The 16,435-nt window shown below is 33.8% G+C and overlaps 1 long non-coding RNA gene across 1 annotated transcript; it reads left to right on the top strand.

Moving 5' to 3' along the window:
• The first annotated feature begins 10,065 nt into the window (after window positions 1-10,065).
• Window positions 10,066-10,971, top strand: LOC306883989. Its single transcript, XR_013785403.1, has 3 exons — window positions 10,066-10,198; window positions 10,377-10,589; window positions 10,756-10,971. It is a non-coding gene; the product is annotated as an uncharacterized lncRNA (long non-coding RNA).
• The last annotated feature ends 5,464 nt before the right edge of the window (window positions 10,972-16,435 follow it).

The following is a 16,435-nucleotide window of genomic DNA, read 5'->3' as shown; positions in this document are numbered from 1 at the left end:
TTTAAATGTAATGGTAATTGTAATTGAAATGTAATTGTAAATGTAATTGTAATGGCAATTGTAATGGTAATTGTAATGTAATTGGTAATTGTCATGGTAATTGTAATGGTAATTTAAATGTAATTATAATGGTAATTGTAATAGTAATGGTAATTGTAATTTAAATGTAAATTACAATTACATTTATTACATTACAATTAAATTACCATTTACCTTTACCATTTACTTCTGTGTTCTGAATCTTGCATTCGATGATGACACACACAAACTAGGATGAAGGTGAGAGCTGACTTTGAGCGAAAAGCAAGCAATTTGGATGCTAAAAGAAAATAGGAAGTCAGTTAGAGCTCTAGTAAAAACAAAGGACATGGAGAAATCAAGAGTTTGGAAACCACCAGCGACACCAGCAACGACCTGATCAGCTGAGAAAAGGATCCTGTGACAATGAGGAATGAAATGTCAACACTGCCATCACAGGAATAAATTACATTTTAAAACATTGTAAAATAAATGCAACCCTGTTGCATATAAGAGAATTAAAATTTGTAATAACTACCCAACAATAGTTTGAACAGTAGTGTGTATTTTGAAAACCACCAAAAGAAATTCCTTGTTCCCTTGTGCAAAATCCTAGAGTCTCTGGGACTGTCATTCCAGTTAGGATCTCTGGATGAAAATGGAGTGTTAACTCTCTGGGTATGTCTGCATGTCACCAGTAACTTTATTTCACAGAAACCCTCTTTCAGTTAGCACTGTGTTTTTGCAACAAGAGATTAATTAGATGAAACTGTATATGTTGTCTCTGACAGGTTGTGGATAGTAATTGAGCTGCCCAAAGGAAATGATTCTGGTTCTCAAACAGACCTTGGTAAGCCTAAGTTTAAAATTATTTTTCTATTTTCTTTAAAGCTGCTATGAACAATGTGTAAAAACGCTTTACATATGAATTGAGTTGAAATCATCCTTGCTGAAATGCACATCTATTAGATGTCTTTCATTTTAATAATGCTGCATCTGCCTTGGTAGGTCTTAGGCCCGGTGGTAAAGTTAAACTACTCATAGCTCCTCTCTACAGACCACTGAGAAATCACCTCAAGATGTTATAATGGGATTTGGAACTCATGTGAGCCTTCAGTTAAAGTTTCTCCCGTCTGACTCAAACCATTACTTCATTGGTACTAACATGGTGGGTGTTGCATGAAATTGTTGAAGATAATAGATAATTGGATTGGTGGTGTTTCCAAGTCTTTTATCTTGGTCTTAAAATGTTTCTTTATTTATATTATTATTGAAGGGTCTGGTTAGACATGGTACAAGGCACAGCCTAAAAGTTCTTCCAAAGTTCTACAGATCACAGTTTGATAGCTGTAGACCAGTGGAAGTCTCAGCACTTGACTTCAGTCCTTCCTGGGATTCCTTGTTCTTGGTAGGACCAGCTTCTATTGCTTTTTACTGTATGTGTAATTATGTAATCTTTGTTCATAGTTATCTGTTATTAGTGATGAAAGTGTTCTTTTACTCCCAGTTTTTACAGGTTCTAGCTGAAATTTAGAATGGGAACATTATATTCACCCCTTTAATATCTTTCTTCAGGTTGGCTGCAGTGATGGAACAGTCAGATTGCACTCTGTCCTGAGAGAAGATCCGTTGATGGAATGGTCTGCATGTTCCAGTGGCACTTCCATTCTGTCAGTGCAGTGGTCTCAGACACGGCCATCTGTGTTCTCTGCTCTGGATGCTGGCTCTGATCTTCATATCTGGGACCTGACTGTGAAGGATTATGTGCCAGTTGTCACTGAGAATATACACAATGACCGGTAAAAAGCTAGGACATCAAATATTAGATCTTTTTAGTATGATAGAAAAAAAAAAAATTTTCAGTCTTTTTTGCACAATGCTTTTTTGATATGAGATGGATTCTCATCCAAATCAAGCAAAGGTCTATCTGAGCCCAGATTCAAGTTAATTTCCAATTAAATCCATAATGTCATATGCAAATGACAGAGGAAAACACAAAAGAGACATTAGAGAAAGTCATGCATAGTATGGGCAGACCTAGTTAATTATATTTCCTTGTTACATCAATAAGGTACCCAGTGCTTCATTGATGGTGGCTGTGGCAACATGAAAGGAATGAGAAATAGTTGTTTATTACTGTCACAGGGTCTTTTTGGTCTGTACAAGAACAAATTAACTTCTCTTGCTTAAAATGTACAAATGAAACTTTACTGATATTGGCTAGAACATGATGGTTTTGTTGCTGTAATCAGCATTTTGTAAGGTTCGATCAAACGCTAAAGGGAGCACATGAATATGAGCTTTCTGTTCCTCAGGAATATAAAGACATTATATCCATTTTGTATTATTTTACAATATGTACAGATGAATATTTACACTGAGTAGAGTTTGTACAGGAGTATATGTCTTTTATTTATGATCCCTATCATTTCTTCACTATCAAGTCTACTGTCATGCTATAATTATTAATGGATATTTTTATTAAAAGACTATTACATTTAGACTGTGTTTTATCTCCTTCTCACACGTGTATTGTTGGTAGAGGGGTGTTCTTCACTATATTAGAAACACCCAGGACCTCCACTCTCACTATGGATCTTTGTCTGGACTTGGACACCATTTTCTTCTAGATCGGATATAAACAAAATCGGATTTGGGCTGACAGTCTGAACGAGGCAATAGTCTGTCTTTTCAAACAGTCAAATTGTACAATGAAATTGTAATGGTAATTGTAATTTAAATGTAATTGTAATTGTAATGGTATTGTAATTGAATTGTAATGTAATAAGTGTAATTGTAATTGTAATTTAATGGTAATGGCAATTGTAATTTAAATGTTAATGGTAAATGGTAAAGGTAAATGGTAATTTAATTGTAATTGTAATGTAATTGTGATTGTAATTTAAATTGTAATAGTAATTTAAATTGAATTGTAATTGTAATGGTAATTGTAGTTTAAATTGAATTGTAATGCTAATTGTAATTTAAATGTAATTGTAATTGTAATGGTAATTTAAATGTAATTGTAATTGTAATTGTAATGGTAATTGTAATTGAAATGCAATTGTAATGGCAATTGTAATTGTAAATGTAATTGTAATTGTAATGGTAATTGTAATTTAAATTGTAATGGTATTTGTAATTTAAATGTAATTGTAATGGTAATTGTAATTTAAATTGTAATTGTAATGTAATTGGTCATTGTAATGGTAATTGTAATTTAAATGTAATGGTAATTGTAATTGTAATTGTAATGGTAATTTAAATGTAATTATAATGGTAATTGTAATTTAAATTGTAATTGTAATGGTAATTGGTAATTGTAATGGTAATTGTAATTTAAATGTAATGGTAATTGTAATTGTAATTTAATTGTAATTGTAATTTAAATGTAATTGTAATTTAATTGTAATTTAATTGTAATTTAAATTGTAATTGTAATGGTAATTGTAATTTAAATGTAATGGTAATTGTAATTATAATGGTAATTGTAATTTAAATTGTAATTGTAATGGTAATTGTAATTTAAATGTAATGGTAATTGTAATTGAAATGTAATTGTAAATGTAATTGTAATGGCAATTGTAATGGTAATTGTAATGTAATTGGTAATTGTCATGGTAATTGTAATGGTAATTTAAATGTAATTATAATGGTAATTGTAATAGTAATGGTAATTGTAATTTAAATGTAAATTACAATTACATTTATTACATTACAATTAAATTACCATTTACCTTTACCATTTACTTCTGTGTTCTGAATCTTGCATTCGATGATGACACACACAAACCAGGATGAAGGTGAGAGCTGACTTTGAGCGAAAAGCAAGCAATTTGGATGCTAAAAGAAAATAGGAAGTCAGTTAGAGCTCTAGCAAAAACAAAGGACATGGAGAAATCAAGAGTTTGGAAACCACCAGCAACGACCTGATCAGCTGAGAAAAGGATCCTGTGACAATGAGGAATGAAATGTCAACACTGCCATCACAGGAATAAATTACATTTTAAAACATTGTAAAATAAATGCAACCCTGTTGCATATAAGAGAATTAAAATTTGTAATAACTACCCAACAATAGTTTGAACAGTAGTGTGTACAGGTAGAGGGGTGTTCTTCACTATATTAGAAACACCCAGGACCTCCACTCTCACTATGGATCTTTGTCTGGACTTGGACACCATTTTCTTCTAGATCGGATATAAACAAAATCGGATTTGGGCTGACAGTCTGAACGAGCCAATAGTCTGTCTTTTCAAACAGTCAAATTGTACAATGAAATTGTAATGGTAATTGTAATTTAAATGTAATTGTAATTGTAATGGTATTGTAATTGAATTGTAATGTAATAAGTGTAATTGTAATTGTAATTTAATGGTAATGGCAATTGTAATTTAAATGTTAATGGTAAATGGTAAAGGTAAATGGTAATTTAATTGTAATTGTAATGTAATTGTGATTGTAATTTAAATTGTAATAGTAATTTAAATTGAATTGTAATTGTAATGGTATTTGTAGTTTAAATTGAATTGTAATGCTAATTGTAATTTAAATGTAATTGTAATTGTAATGGTAATTTAAATGTCATTGTAATTTAAATTGTAATTGTAATGTAATTGGTAATTGTAATGGTAATTGTAATTTAAATGTAATGGTAATTGTAATTGTAATTGTAATGGTAATTTAAATGTAATTATAATGGTAATTGTAATTTAAATTGTAATTGTAATTTAAATGTAATTGTAATTTAAATTGTAATTGTAATGTAATTGGAAATTGTAATGGTAATTGTAATTTAAATGTAATGGTAATTGTAATTGTAATTTAATTGTAATTGTAATTTAAATGTAATTGTAATTTAATTGTAATTTAAATTGTAATTGTAATGGTAATTGTAATTTAAATGTAATGGTAATTGTAATTATAATTGTAATTGTAATGGTAATTGTAATTGAAATGTAATTGTAAATGTAATTGTAATGGCAATTGTAATGGTAATTGTAATGTAATTGGTAATTGTCATGGTAATTGTAATGGTAATTTAAATGTAATTATAATGGTAATTGTAATAGTAATGGTAATTGTAATTTAAATGTAATTCCATTACCATTACAATTAAATTACAATTACATTTATTACATTACAATTAAATTACCATTTACCTTTACCATTTACTTCTGTGTTCTGAATCTTGCATTCGATGATGACACACACAAACCAGGATGAAGGTGAGAGCTGACTTTGAGCGAAAAGCAAGCAATTTGGATGCTAAAAGAAAATAGGAAGTCAGTTAGAGCTCTAGCAAAAACAAAGGACATGGAGAAATCAAGAGTTTGGAAACCACCAGCGACACCAGCAACGACCTGATCAGCTGAGAAAAGGATCCTGTGACAATGAGGAATGAATTGTCAACACTGCCATCACAGGAATAAATTACATTTTAAAACATTGTAAAATAAATGCAACCCTGTTGCATATAAGAGAATTAAAATTTGTAATAACTACCCAACAATAGTTTGAACAGTAGTGTGTATTTTGAAAACCACCAAAAGAAATTCCTTGTTCCCTTGTGCAAAATCCTAGAGTCTCTGGGACTGTCATTCCAGTTAGGATCTCTGGATGAAAATGGAGTGTTAACTCTCTGGGTATGTCTGCATGTCACCAGTAACTTTATTTCACAGAAACCCTCTTTCAGTTAGCACTGTGTTTTTGCAACAAGAGATTAATTAGATGAAACTGTATATGTTGTCTCTGACAGGTTGTGGTTGAGCTGCCCAAAGGAAATGATTCTGGTTCTCAAACAGACCTTGGTAAGCCTAAGTTTAAAATTATTTTTCTATTTTCTTTAAAGCTGCTATGAACAATGTGTAAAAACGCTTTACATATGAATTGAGTTGAAATCATCCTTGCTGAAATGCACATCTATTAGATGTCTTTCATTTTAATAATGCTGCATCTGCCTTGGTAGGTCTTAGGCCCGGTGGTAAAGTTAAACTACTCCATAGCTCCTCTCTACAGACCACTGAGAAATCACCTCAAGATGTTATAATGGGATTTGGAACTCATGTGAGCCTTCAGTTAAAGTTTCTCCCGTCTGACTCAAACCATTACTTCATTGGTACTAACATGGTGGGTGTTGCATGAAATTGTTGAAGATAATGGATAATTGGATTGGTGGTGTTTCCAAGTCTTTTATCTTGGTCTTAAAATGTTTCTTTATTTATATTATTATTGAAGGGTCTGGTTAGACATGGTACAAGGCACAGCCTAAAAGTTCTTCCAAAGTTCTACAGATCACAGTTTGATAGCTGTAGACCAGTGGAAGTCTCAGCACTTGACTTCAGTCCTTCCCTCGATTCCTTGTTCTTGGTAGGACCAGCTTCTATTGCTTTTTACTGTATGTGTAATTATGTAATCTTTGTTCATAGTTATCTGTTACTAGTGATGAAAGTGTTCTTTTACTCCCAGTTTTTACTGGTTCTAGCTGAAATTTAGAATGGGAACATTATATTCACCCCTTTAATATCTTTCTTCATGTTGGCTGCAGTGATGGAACAGTCAGATTGCACTCTGTCCTGAGAGAAGATCCGTTGATGGAATGGTCTGCATGTTCCAGTGGCACTTCCATTCTGTCAGTGCAGTGGTCTCAGACACGGCCATCTGTGTTCTCTGTTCTGGATGCTGGCTCTGATCTTCATATCTGGGACCTGACTGTGAAGGATTATGTGCCAGTTGTCACTGAGAATATACACAATGACCGGTAAAAAGCGAGGACATCAAATATTAGATCTTTTTAGTATGATAGAAAAAAAATCAGTTCTTATACAGTAAGATAATCTATCAGAGGTGTAATTACAGTGGTAGAGGATGTACCTCAGGCACTTAACAGTTTTTACAATCCTCTATTTCCTAACTATTTTTCACAGGGTGACAGCCATGGCAGTGTTTGGTGAGCCAGCCAAACAGAACACATTTTCTGGCATTGCGCTCGCCAAACAGTCCGGGAAGGTGGAGATTCAGTATTTTAAGGAGTCACTCACAGTGCCTAGCACCTATGACAACGAAAAACTTCAGTCTTTTTTGCACAATGCTTTTTTGATATGAGATGGATTCTCATCCAAATCAAGCAAAGGTCTATCTGAGCCCAGATTCAAGTTAATTTCCAATTAAATCCATAATGTCATATGCAAATGACAGAGGAAAACACAAAAGAGACATTAGAGAAAGTCATGCATAGTATGGGCAGACCTAGTTAATTATATTTCCTTGTTACATCAATAAGGTACCCAGTGCTTCATTGATGGTGGCTGTGGCAACATGAAAGGAATGAGAAATAGTTGTTTATTACTGTCACAGGGTCTTTTTGGTCTGTACAAGAACAAATTAACTTCTCTTGCTTAAAATGTACAAATGAAACTTTACTGATATTGGCTAGAACATGATGGTTTTGTTGCTGTAAGCAGCATTTTGTAAGGTTCGATCAAACGCTAAAGGGAGCACATGAATATGAGCTTTCTGTTCCTCAGGAATATAAAGACATTATATCCATTTTGTATTATTTTACAATATGTACAGATGAATATTTACACTGAGTAGAGTTTGTACAGGAGTATATGTCTTTTATTTATGATCCCTATCATTTCTTCACTATCAAGTCTACTGTCATGCTATAATTATTAATGGATATTTTTATTAAAAGACTATTACATTTAGACTGTGTTTTATCTCCTTCTCACACGTGTATTGTTGGTAGAGGGGTGTTCTTCACTATATTAGAAACACCCAGGACCTCCACTCTCACTATGGATCTTTGTCTGGACTTGGACACCATTTTCTTCTAGATCGGATATAAACAAAATCGGATTTGGGCTGACAGTCTGAACGAGGCAATAGTCTGTCTTTTCAAACAGTCAAATTGTACAATGAAATTGTAATGGTAATTGTAATTTAAATGTACTTGTAATTGTAATGGTATTGTAATTGAATTGTAATGTAATAAGTGTAATTGTAATTTAATGGTAATGGCAATTGTAATTTAAATGTTAATGGTAAATGGTAAAGGTAAATGGTAATTTAATTGTAATTGTAATGTAATTGTGATTGTAATTTAAATTGTAATAGTAATTTAAATTGAATTGTAATTGTAATGGTAATTGTAGTTTAAATTGAATTGTAATGCTAATTGTAATTTAAATGTAATTGTAATTGTAATTGTAATTGTAATGGTAATTGTAATTTAAATTGTAATGGTATTTGTAATTTAAATGTAATTGTAATGGTAATTGTAATTTAAATTGTAATTGTAATGTAATTGGTAATTGTAATGGTAATGGTAATTTAATTGTAATTGTAATTTAATTGTAATTGTAATTTAAATGTAATTGTAATTTAATTGTAATTTAAATTGTAATTGTAATGGTAATTGTAATTTAAATTGTAATTGTAATGGTAATTGTAATTTAAATGTAATGGTAATTGTAATTGTAATTGTAATGGTAATTTAAATGTAATTATAATGGTAATTGTAATTTAAATTGTAATTGTAATGGTAATTGTAATTTAAATGTAATTGTAATTTAAATTGTAATTGTAATGTAATTGGTAATTGTAATGGTAATTGTAATTTAAATGTAATGGTAATTGTAATTGTAATTTAATTGTAATTTAAATTGTAATTGTAATGGTAATTGTAATTTAAATGTAATGGTAATTGTAATTATAATGGTAATTGTAATTTAAATTGTAATTGTAATGGTAATTGTAATTGAAATGTAATTGTAAATGTAATTGTAATGGCAATTGTAATGGTAATTGTAATGTAATTGGTAATTGTCATGGTAATTGTAATGTAATTATAATGGTAATTGTAATAGTAATGGTAATTGTAATTTAAATGTAATTGTTACCATTACCATTACCATTACAATTAAATTACAATTACATTTATTACATTACAATTAAATTACCATTTACCTTTACCATTTACTTCTGTGTTCTGAATCTTGCATACGATGATGACACACACAAACCAGGATGAAGGTGAGAGCTGACTTTGAGCGAAAAGCAAGCAATTTGGATGCTAAAAGAAAATAGGAAGTCAGTTAGAGCTCTAGCAAAAACAAAGGACATGGAGAAATCAAGAGTTTGGAAACCACCAGCGACACCAGCAACGACCTGATCAGCTGAGAAAAGGATCCTGTAACAATGAGGAATGAAATGTCAACACTGCCATCACAGGAATAAATTACATTTTAAAACATTGTAAAATAAATGCAACCCTGTTGCATATAAGAGAATTAAAATTTGTAATAACTACCCAACAATAGTTTGAACAGTAGTGTGTATTTTGAAAACCACCAAAAGAAATTCCTTGTTCCCTTGTGCAAAATCCTAGAGTCTCTGGGACTGTCATTCCAGTTAGGATCTCTGGATGAAAATGGAGTGTTAACTCTCTGGGTATGTCTGCATGTCACCAGTAACTTTATTTCACAGAAACCCTCTTTCAGTTAGCACTGTGTTTTTGCAACAAGAGATTAATTAGATGAAACTGTATATGTTGTCTCTGACAGGTTGTGGTTGAGCTGCCCAAAGGAAATGATTCTGATTCTCAAACAGACCTTGGTAAGCCTAAGTTTAAAATTATTTTTCTATTTTCTTTAAAGCTGCTATGAACAATGTGTAAAAACGCTTTACATATGAATTGAGTTGAAATCATCCTTGCTGAAATGCACATCTATTAGATGTCTTTCATTTTAATAATGCTGCATCTGCCTTGGTAGGTCTTAGGCCCGGTGGTAAAGTTAAACTACTCCATAGCTCCTCTCTACAGACCACTGAGAAATCACCTCAAGATGTTATAATGGGATTTGGAACTCATGTGAGCCTTCAGTTAAAGTTTCTCCCGTCTGACTCAAACCATTACTTCATTGGTACTAACATGGTGGGTGTTGCATGAAATTGTTGAAGATAATGGATAATTGGATTGGTGGTGTTTCCAAGTCTTTTATCTTGGTCTTAAAATGTTTCTTTATTTATATTATTATTGAAGGGTCTGGTTAGACATGGTACAAGGCACAGCCTAAAAGTTCTTCCAAAGTTCTACAGATCACAGTTTGATAGCTGTAGACCAGTGGAAGTCTCAGCACTTGACTTCAGTCCTTCCTGGGATTCCTTGTTCTTGGTAGGACCAGCTTCTATTGCTTTTTACTGTATGTGTAATTATGTAATCTTTGTTCATAGTTATCTGTTATTAGTGATGAAAGTGTTCTTTTACTCCCAGTTTTTACAGGTTCTAGCTGAAATTTAGAATGGGAACATTATATTCACCCCTTTAATATCTTTCTTCAGGTTGGCTGCAGTGATGGAACAGTCAGATTGCACTCTGTCCTGAGAGAAGATCCGTTGATGGAATGGTCTGCATGTTCCAGTGGCACTTCCATTCTGTCAGTGCAGTGGTCTCAGACACGGCCATCTGTGTTCTCTGTTCTGGATGCTGGCTCTGATCTTCATATCTGGGACCTGACTGTGAAGGATTATGTGCCAGTTGTCACTGAGAATATACACAATGACCGGTAAAAAGCGAGGACATCAAATATTAGATCTTTTTAGTATGATAGAAAAAAAATCAGTTCTTATACAGTAAGATAATCTATCAGAGGTGTAATTACAGTGGTAGAGGATGTACCTCAGGCACTTAACAGTTTTTACAATCCTCTATTTCCTAACTATTTTTCACAGGGTGACAGCCATGGCAGTGTTTGGTGAGCCAGCCAAACAGAACACATTTTCTGGCATTGCGCTCGCCAAACAGTCCGGGAAGGTGGAGATTCAGTATTTTAAGGAGTCACTCACAGTGCCTAGCACCTATGACAACGAAAAACTTCAGTCTTTTTTGCACAATGCTTTTTTGATATGAGATGGATTCTCATCCAAATCAAGCAAAGGTCTATCTGAGCCCAGATTCAAGTTAATTTCCAATTAAATCCATAATGTCATATGCAAATGACAGAGGAAAACACAAAAGAGACATCAGAGAAAGTCATGCATAGTATGGGCAGACCTAGTGAATTATATTTCCTTGTTACATCAATAAGGTACCCAGTGCTTCATTGATGGTGGCTGTGGCAACATGAAAGGAATGAGAAATAGTTGTTTATTACTGTCACAGGGTCTTTTTGGTCTGTACAAGAACAAATTAACTTCTCTTGCTTAAAATGTACAAATGAAACTTTACTGATATTGGCTAGAACATGATGGTTTTGTTGCTGTAAGCAGCATTTTGTAAGGTTCGATCAAACGCTAAAGGGAGCACATGAATATGAGCTTTCTGTTCCTCAGGAATATAAAGACATTATATCCATTTTGTATTATTTTACAATATGTACAGATGAATATTTACACTGAGTAGAGTTTGTACAGGAGTATATGTCTTTTATTTATGATCCCTATCATTTCTTCACTATCAAGTCTACTGTCATGCTATAATTATTAATGGATATTTTTATTAAAAGACTATTACATTTAGACTGTGTTTTATCTCCTTCTCACACGTGTATTGTTGGTAGAGGGGTGTTCTTCACTATATTAGAAACACCCAGGACCTCCACTCTCACTATGGATCTTTGTCTGGACTTGGACACCATTTTCTTCTAGATCGGATATAAACAAAATCGGATTTGGGCTGACAGTCTGAACGAGGCAATAGTCTGTCTTTTCAAACAGTCGTCGTTACCATGGCCATTAAACCAGCGCTAGTTCGACTTCAATTACTATTTTTATACATAATTAATTAAAATAGAACTTAGTACTAAAATGAAACAGCATAGTAAATGTCACAACATATAGAACATGATATATCAATATAAATAAATATATTTCTAAGTACATGGCACGCGTAAGATTTATCATGAAATCCTTTTAAATATTTTTGCATGGCAACGTTTAATATTAATAAGAGAAAGGAAAAACTTTGCTTTGCATAAACTTGTACTGTCTAGAATAATCTTGTACTGTAGATGAGGACCAGTACGAGTTGAATGGACAATAATCTGTTGTCTGTCGTTTTCTCCATGGTAACTGTTGCCCAAACGTCTCTCTGTTAACGACCTTCAGCTCTTTCAGCGTCAAGCTGAACAGACATATTTAATAACAAAGAACCACAAGTTACAAATGAGACAACTGTCACGAACAAACAAAACATGGCATGATGATCTCTGAGCAGTAAGTTAGCTAACTTACATAAACTAGCGGTACTACATACATGTCGAAGAAGAAGAAATCATTTGATCGCGCAACAATCAGAGGAAGCTTCCCAATCCGTGAGATGGTTAAAGAAGAGATGGAGACCTCTCAGGTTGAGTCTCTAAAAAGTTCATCAACTAAACGAACAAATGGTGAAAAAGGCTGTCAAATGTGGACGGAGAGCATCGATGAAGTAAGGGAATGTCTAGTATGCTTTATCTCAATTATTTGACTGACTGATTTTACGCATATGCATTAATATTGTATAATGTATTATATAATGTATATATCTTATTCTTCATAATTATGCTTAAGCTAATATACAAAGCGCCTGAAATCACAGGCTATTAATTTCTTTCTTTTCCTTCCTCCTCATCCCACCTTTTTCTTTGGACCTACTCCATCAAATTTACTTTCACTGTTGAACATTCTGCCTCTGTTCAGATGAATTATGGGAATGTTAGCCCCAGCATTCTCACCCATGGCCTTTGTCATGTCCTCCACCTCTCCTGTGAAGAGACTGTTAGTCACATGACCTGTGGTGAAGGTGCTGCAGGCTTCGCTAGTCTCCACAGTAGTGGTCATGTGCAGTTCTATTATCCCGATGGCCATCTAAGAGATCCATCTTTTTGTCAATCCCTCACCATCCGTTATGCCGGCCTCACCTCCACACATCTGCCAGGCAGACTGGTTGGCTGGGGACCTGGGGCCGTTCTCACCGTACTAGATGCAGAACTGAATCCTCTGGTTCATGCTGTGGAGCCCATGGATGTGAGGGTGTGCAAGGTCTGACTTTAACAAAAACTTTTCAAACCATAGTTGATACAATTAAACCTGGAATAATGTTTTAGTTAAATGAAATGTTGACAGTGTATGCAGTATATGGGGTTCTCAACCAGGAGGATGGGGCCCACTAGGGGGCAATATGACTAAAATGAAAATGCTTCTGCTTCCATTTGATTCCATAGTATTTTTGGTTCATTCAACATATCTTCTTGTATGTTCCACAGAAGCAAAAGTCATAGGCCTAGGTCTGGAAGAACATGAGAGTAAATTGTGACAAAATTTTATTTTCTAGGTAGACTATGCATTTAAAATGTTTTGAATTAAGACAAAAACTTTAAAATAAAATCAATTAAGATATTTAATTTGATTAAATTTAATTTAGTTCATCCACAAACTCTACAATATGATGATTGAAATTATAATGATTTTAGTTATTTCTTTCTAACTTATTGTCATTTTTAACACTTCTAATTTCTGTCATTTAAAAAAGGGGGTGTTTGTATTGTTGTGGGGGGCCTTGGAGTCAAAAAGGTTGAGAACCACTCGTGAAGACATCAGGGTTGATTCATCAGTGGATCACTGTAACTTGTACTGAAGGTGAATTAAAGAGACATGTTTTCATCTGTCTGTGTCACAGATTTTGGAGCACTCTAATGAGCTTGTCACAGCTGGAAAAGGAAATGTATGTGTGTGGTGCCTCACACACTTGGTGTGTCGCAAACGGGTGGTGGAGGGTTTGGGGAGACAAGTTGTTTTCACACATCTAGCACTGATGACTAGCAAGACTCAGCAGGGCCTCAGAGCACTGGCTGCATATGGCCGAGCTGTGGTTGTGGTGGACCTTACAGAGGGATGCATTATGGAGCACAAGAAGAACCTCCATTTAAGGTTTGTTTTTAATATTTTGTATTAATTCAGCCATTTGCAGCTATTAAAGGTGCAAATAGAATGAAAAACTGTCTTTACCTTGGCATAGTTAATAACAGTTCTGCACATGGAAATGACATACCGTGAGCCTCAAAAACTATAGTTTTCTCCTCCTTATGTAAATCTCGTGAATAAAAAAGACCACTGAAAAACAGGCGAATCAGAACATAACACCGACTGTAACGCAACAGTCAGGATCAACTACGCCCCCAACATTTGCATAAACCTTTGTTCTAGGCTAGCCGCCAGCTGAACCATCAGAACTTCTGCAGGTATTGTAAATAAACAAGTGCAGACAACAGCGAAAATGGCAGACCATGGAAATAAATGTTATGTTCCAGGCTGTGCAGGGGATGTGAAGTGCAGGGATGGGTTGGTGTCTTTATTCAGAAAGGCACGGAAAGCAAATAACGTGTTCTACTAAAATAACGCGAGCCACTAAAGGGACATGGTTAGCTGTAGCCTGTTACACTCTAGTACATATTCACACTGCGGTTAAGCCAGCCGCGCTTTGAAATGCACGGTCAACCCAACCGCACTTTTTTTTGTTTTGCGCGTCTTCGTGCACTTAACGGTACGGGTGTTACGTATGATCTGTTTTAGTTTAGTTTCTATGTTTCTGTCTTCCTGCCTCGTTTGTTTCCATGTTTTTTTTTATCTAATTAGTTACCCACCTGTTTTCTGTTCCTCCCTGATTAAGTTCAGCATTTAAAGCCTGTGTTCTCCTATATTTCTTTGTCTGCTATTGTTTTGGACTTGTGTTTGGTTTTGCCCTGCTCAGTCTGTGGATCATTAAAAATAACTCTTTATTGTACTCTTTCGTCATGCGTTTTGGTTTACACACCAGACACGTAACAATATCAAGTCATTTTATGTTTGGGATGATTTTTGCTTTTAGTTTTCTCCAAAGCTATACAGTAAAATGACTAGAAAGTTTACTTTTGGGGGGGTTGGATTACTTTCATTGACTACATGGATTTCATTGACTTTCAAAGATGCCCGCGTTTTATATACAGTATAATTACCCGACGATATAACTGCGAGAGAAAAGATTTAAATATATATTTTCCTCCCTGTGTTTCCTTCTTGCTGTGAGTTACTGAAATGAGTGGCACTGTGAAACAGCCAATCAGAAACAGACAGTTTCATTCTAGGTTTCATTCATAATGGACATGTAAAATCGTTTCTGGAGATTTTTTTGCCCTTACCTAAGCCACATACCTTCTGTGTAGATATCAGAGAACAATTTAAAATACTGTATCAATGCATTCTATGGCACCTTTTTTCTAAGGCCAGTTTTACAAGGATTCAGTTAATGCTATGGAATATATATCTAACCCAACATTTTTTTTTTCTACTCTCTCCTCTCTCTTTCTTGTTGAAACAATAATAATCCAACCAGTAACGTTTATTAAGTGAAGTGAAGTGAAGTGAATGGTATTCTGCCTGTGTAGTATTACATTTTAGCAATAAATAGAAGTGCAGACTGAATCCAAATATGCATGCATTTATTCTTGGATCATTCCTTTTTCTGATTATAGAGTAATACAGTAATAATGTATTTTTGTAGGCCAACCTGAAAGTTAACATCACCCTGGTTCCCTTGACAAAAACCCAATATGATTGTTCTCTGTGACCAACAAACGTTTATGACTCTTACACATTTTGTTCATTATGAGAATCTTCACAAATGAACAACTTCACAACTTTTATGAATTTTAAAACCTAAATACAATTACTAGAAATGAAATGTTAACTGTAGGCTTTAAATGCACTTCGCTATGGTTGCATGATTTCAACGTCACCACCATTGTGTGTATTTAAAAAGCATTTATTTTTCCTAAATGTTTAAGTTAGAATAGTTTTGTAAGACCATGACTGTAACACACTAGGGCTGTAGAAGCAGACTAGTGAGTAGATGAGTGTACCTATTGGGTGAGATGTTTAATGTCCCCAACAACCTCTGTAGTCCCATTTAGCCACTTGTTAGCAGCCACCTTTTTCAAGACAAGTAAACGCCTTAAAAATCACAAAGGGGTCTTAATGATGTATGTTATGTCTTTAGAAAATCATGTAAAAATATCTTGAGATTACATTAAACACAGACCTTATTTTAGGAATTTAACCAAAAACCAAAACAGATTACTCCTATCATTTAATTAAATATGTCATCCCTGCTGCACTATATTGGCTGTGTGAATTGGTTGCTTTATTGTTGCTTTATTGTCAAGGTATCTGGTTCGTTTCATTGGCTTGCCAAGGGAGTAACATACATGCACTCAGTTAGCTGGGGAAAAAATTGTGATTAAATGGGTTTTATTAAAATAGATGGGTAAATCTTTACTTTTGTTCTATTAAATCAATGTCTTTTTTAGGGAAATCACTGGGATGGTCTACTGTCCACTTAGGGATATTGTAGTTACTGCATCAGATATGACAATCCGAGTGTGGGGACCAGACTGGG

The sequence above is a fragment of the Barbus barbus genome (genome assembly GCF_936440315.1).
Source record: "Barbus barbus genome assembly, chromosome: 1".
NCBI lineage: Eukaryota > Metazoa > Chordata > Actinopteri > Cypriniformes > Cyprinidae > Barbus > Barbus barbus.
The sequence above is the reverse complement of the archived record's forward strand: the minus strand, read 5'-3'. Positions and strand labels throughout refer to the sequence as shown.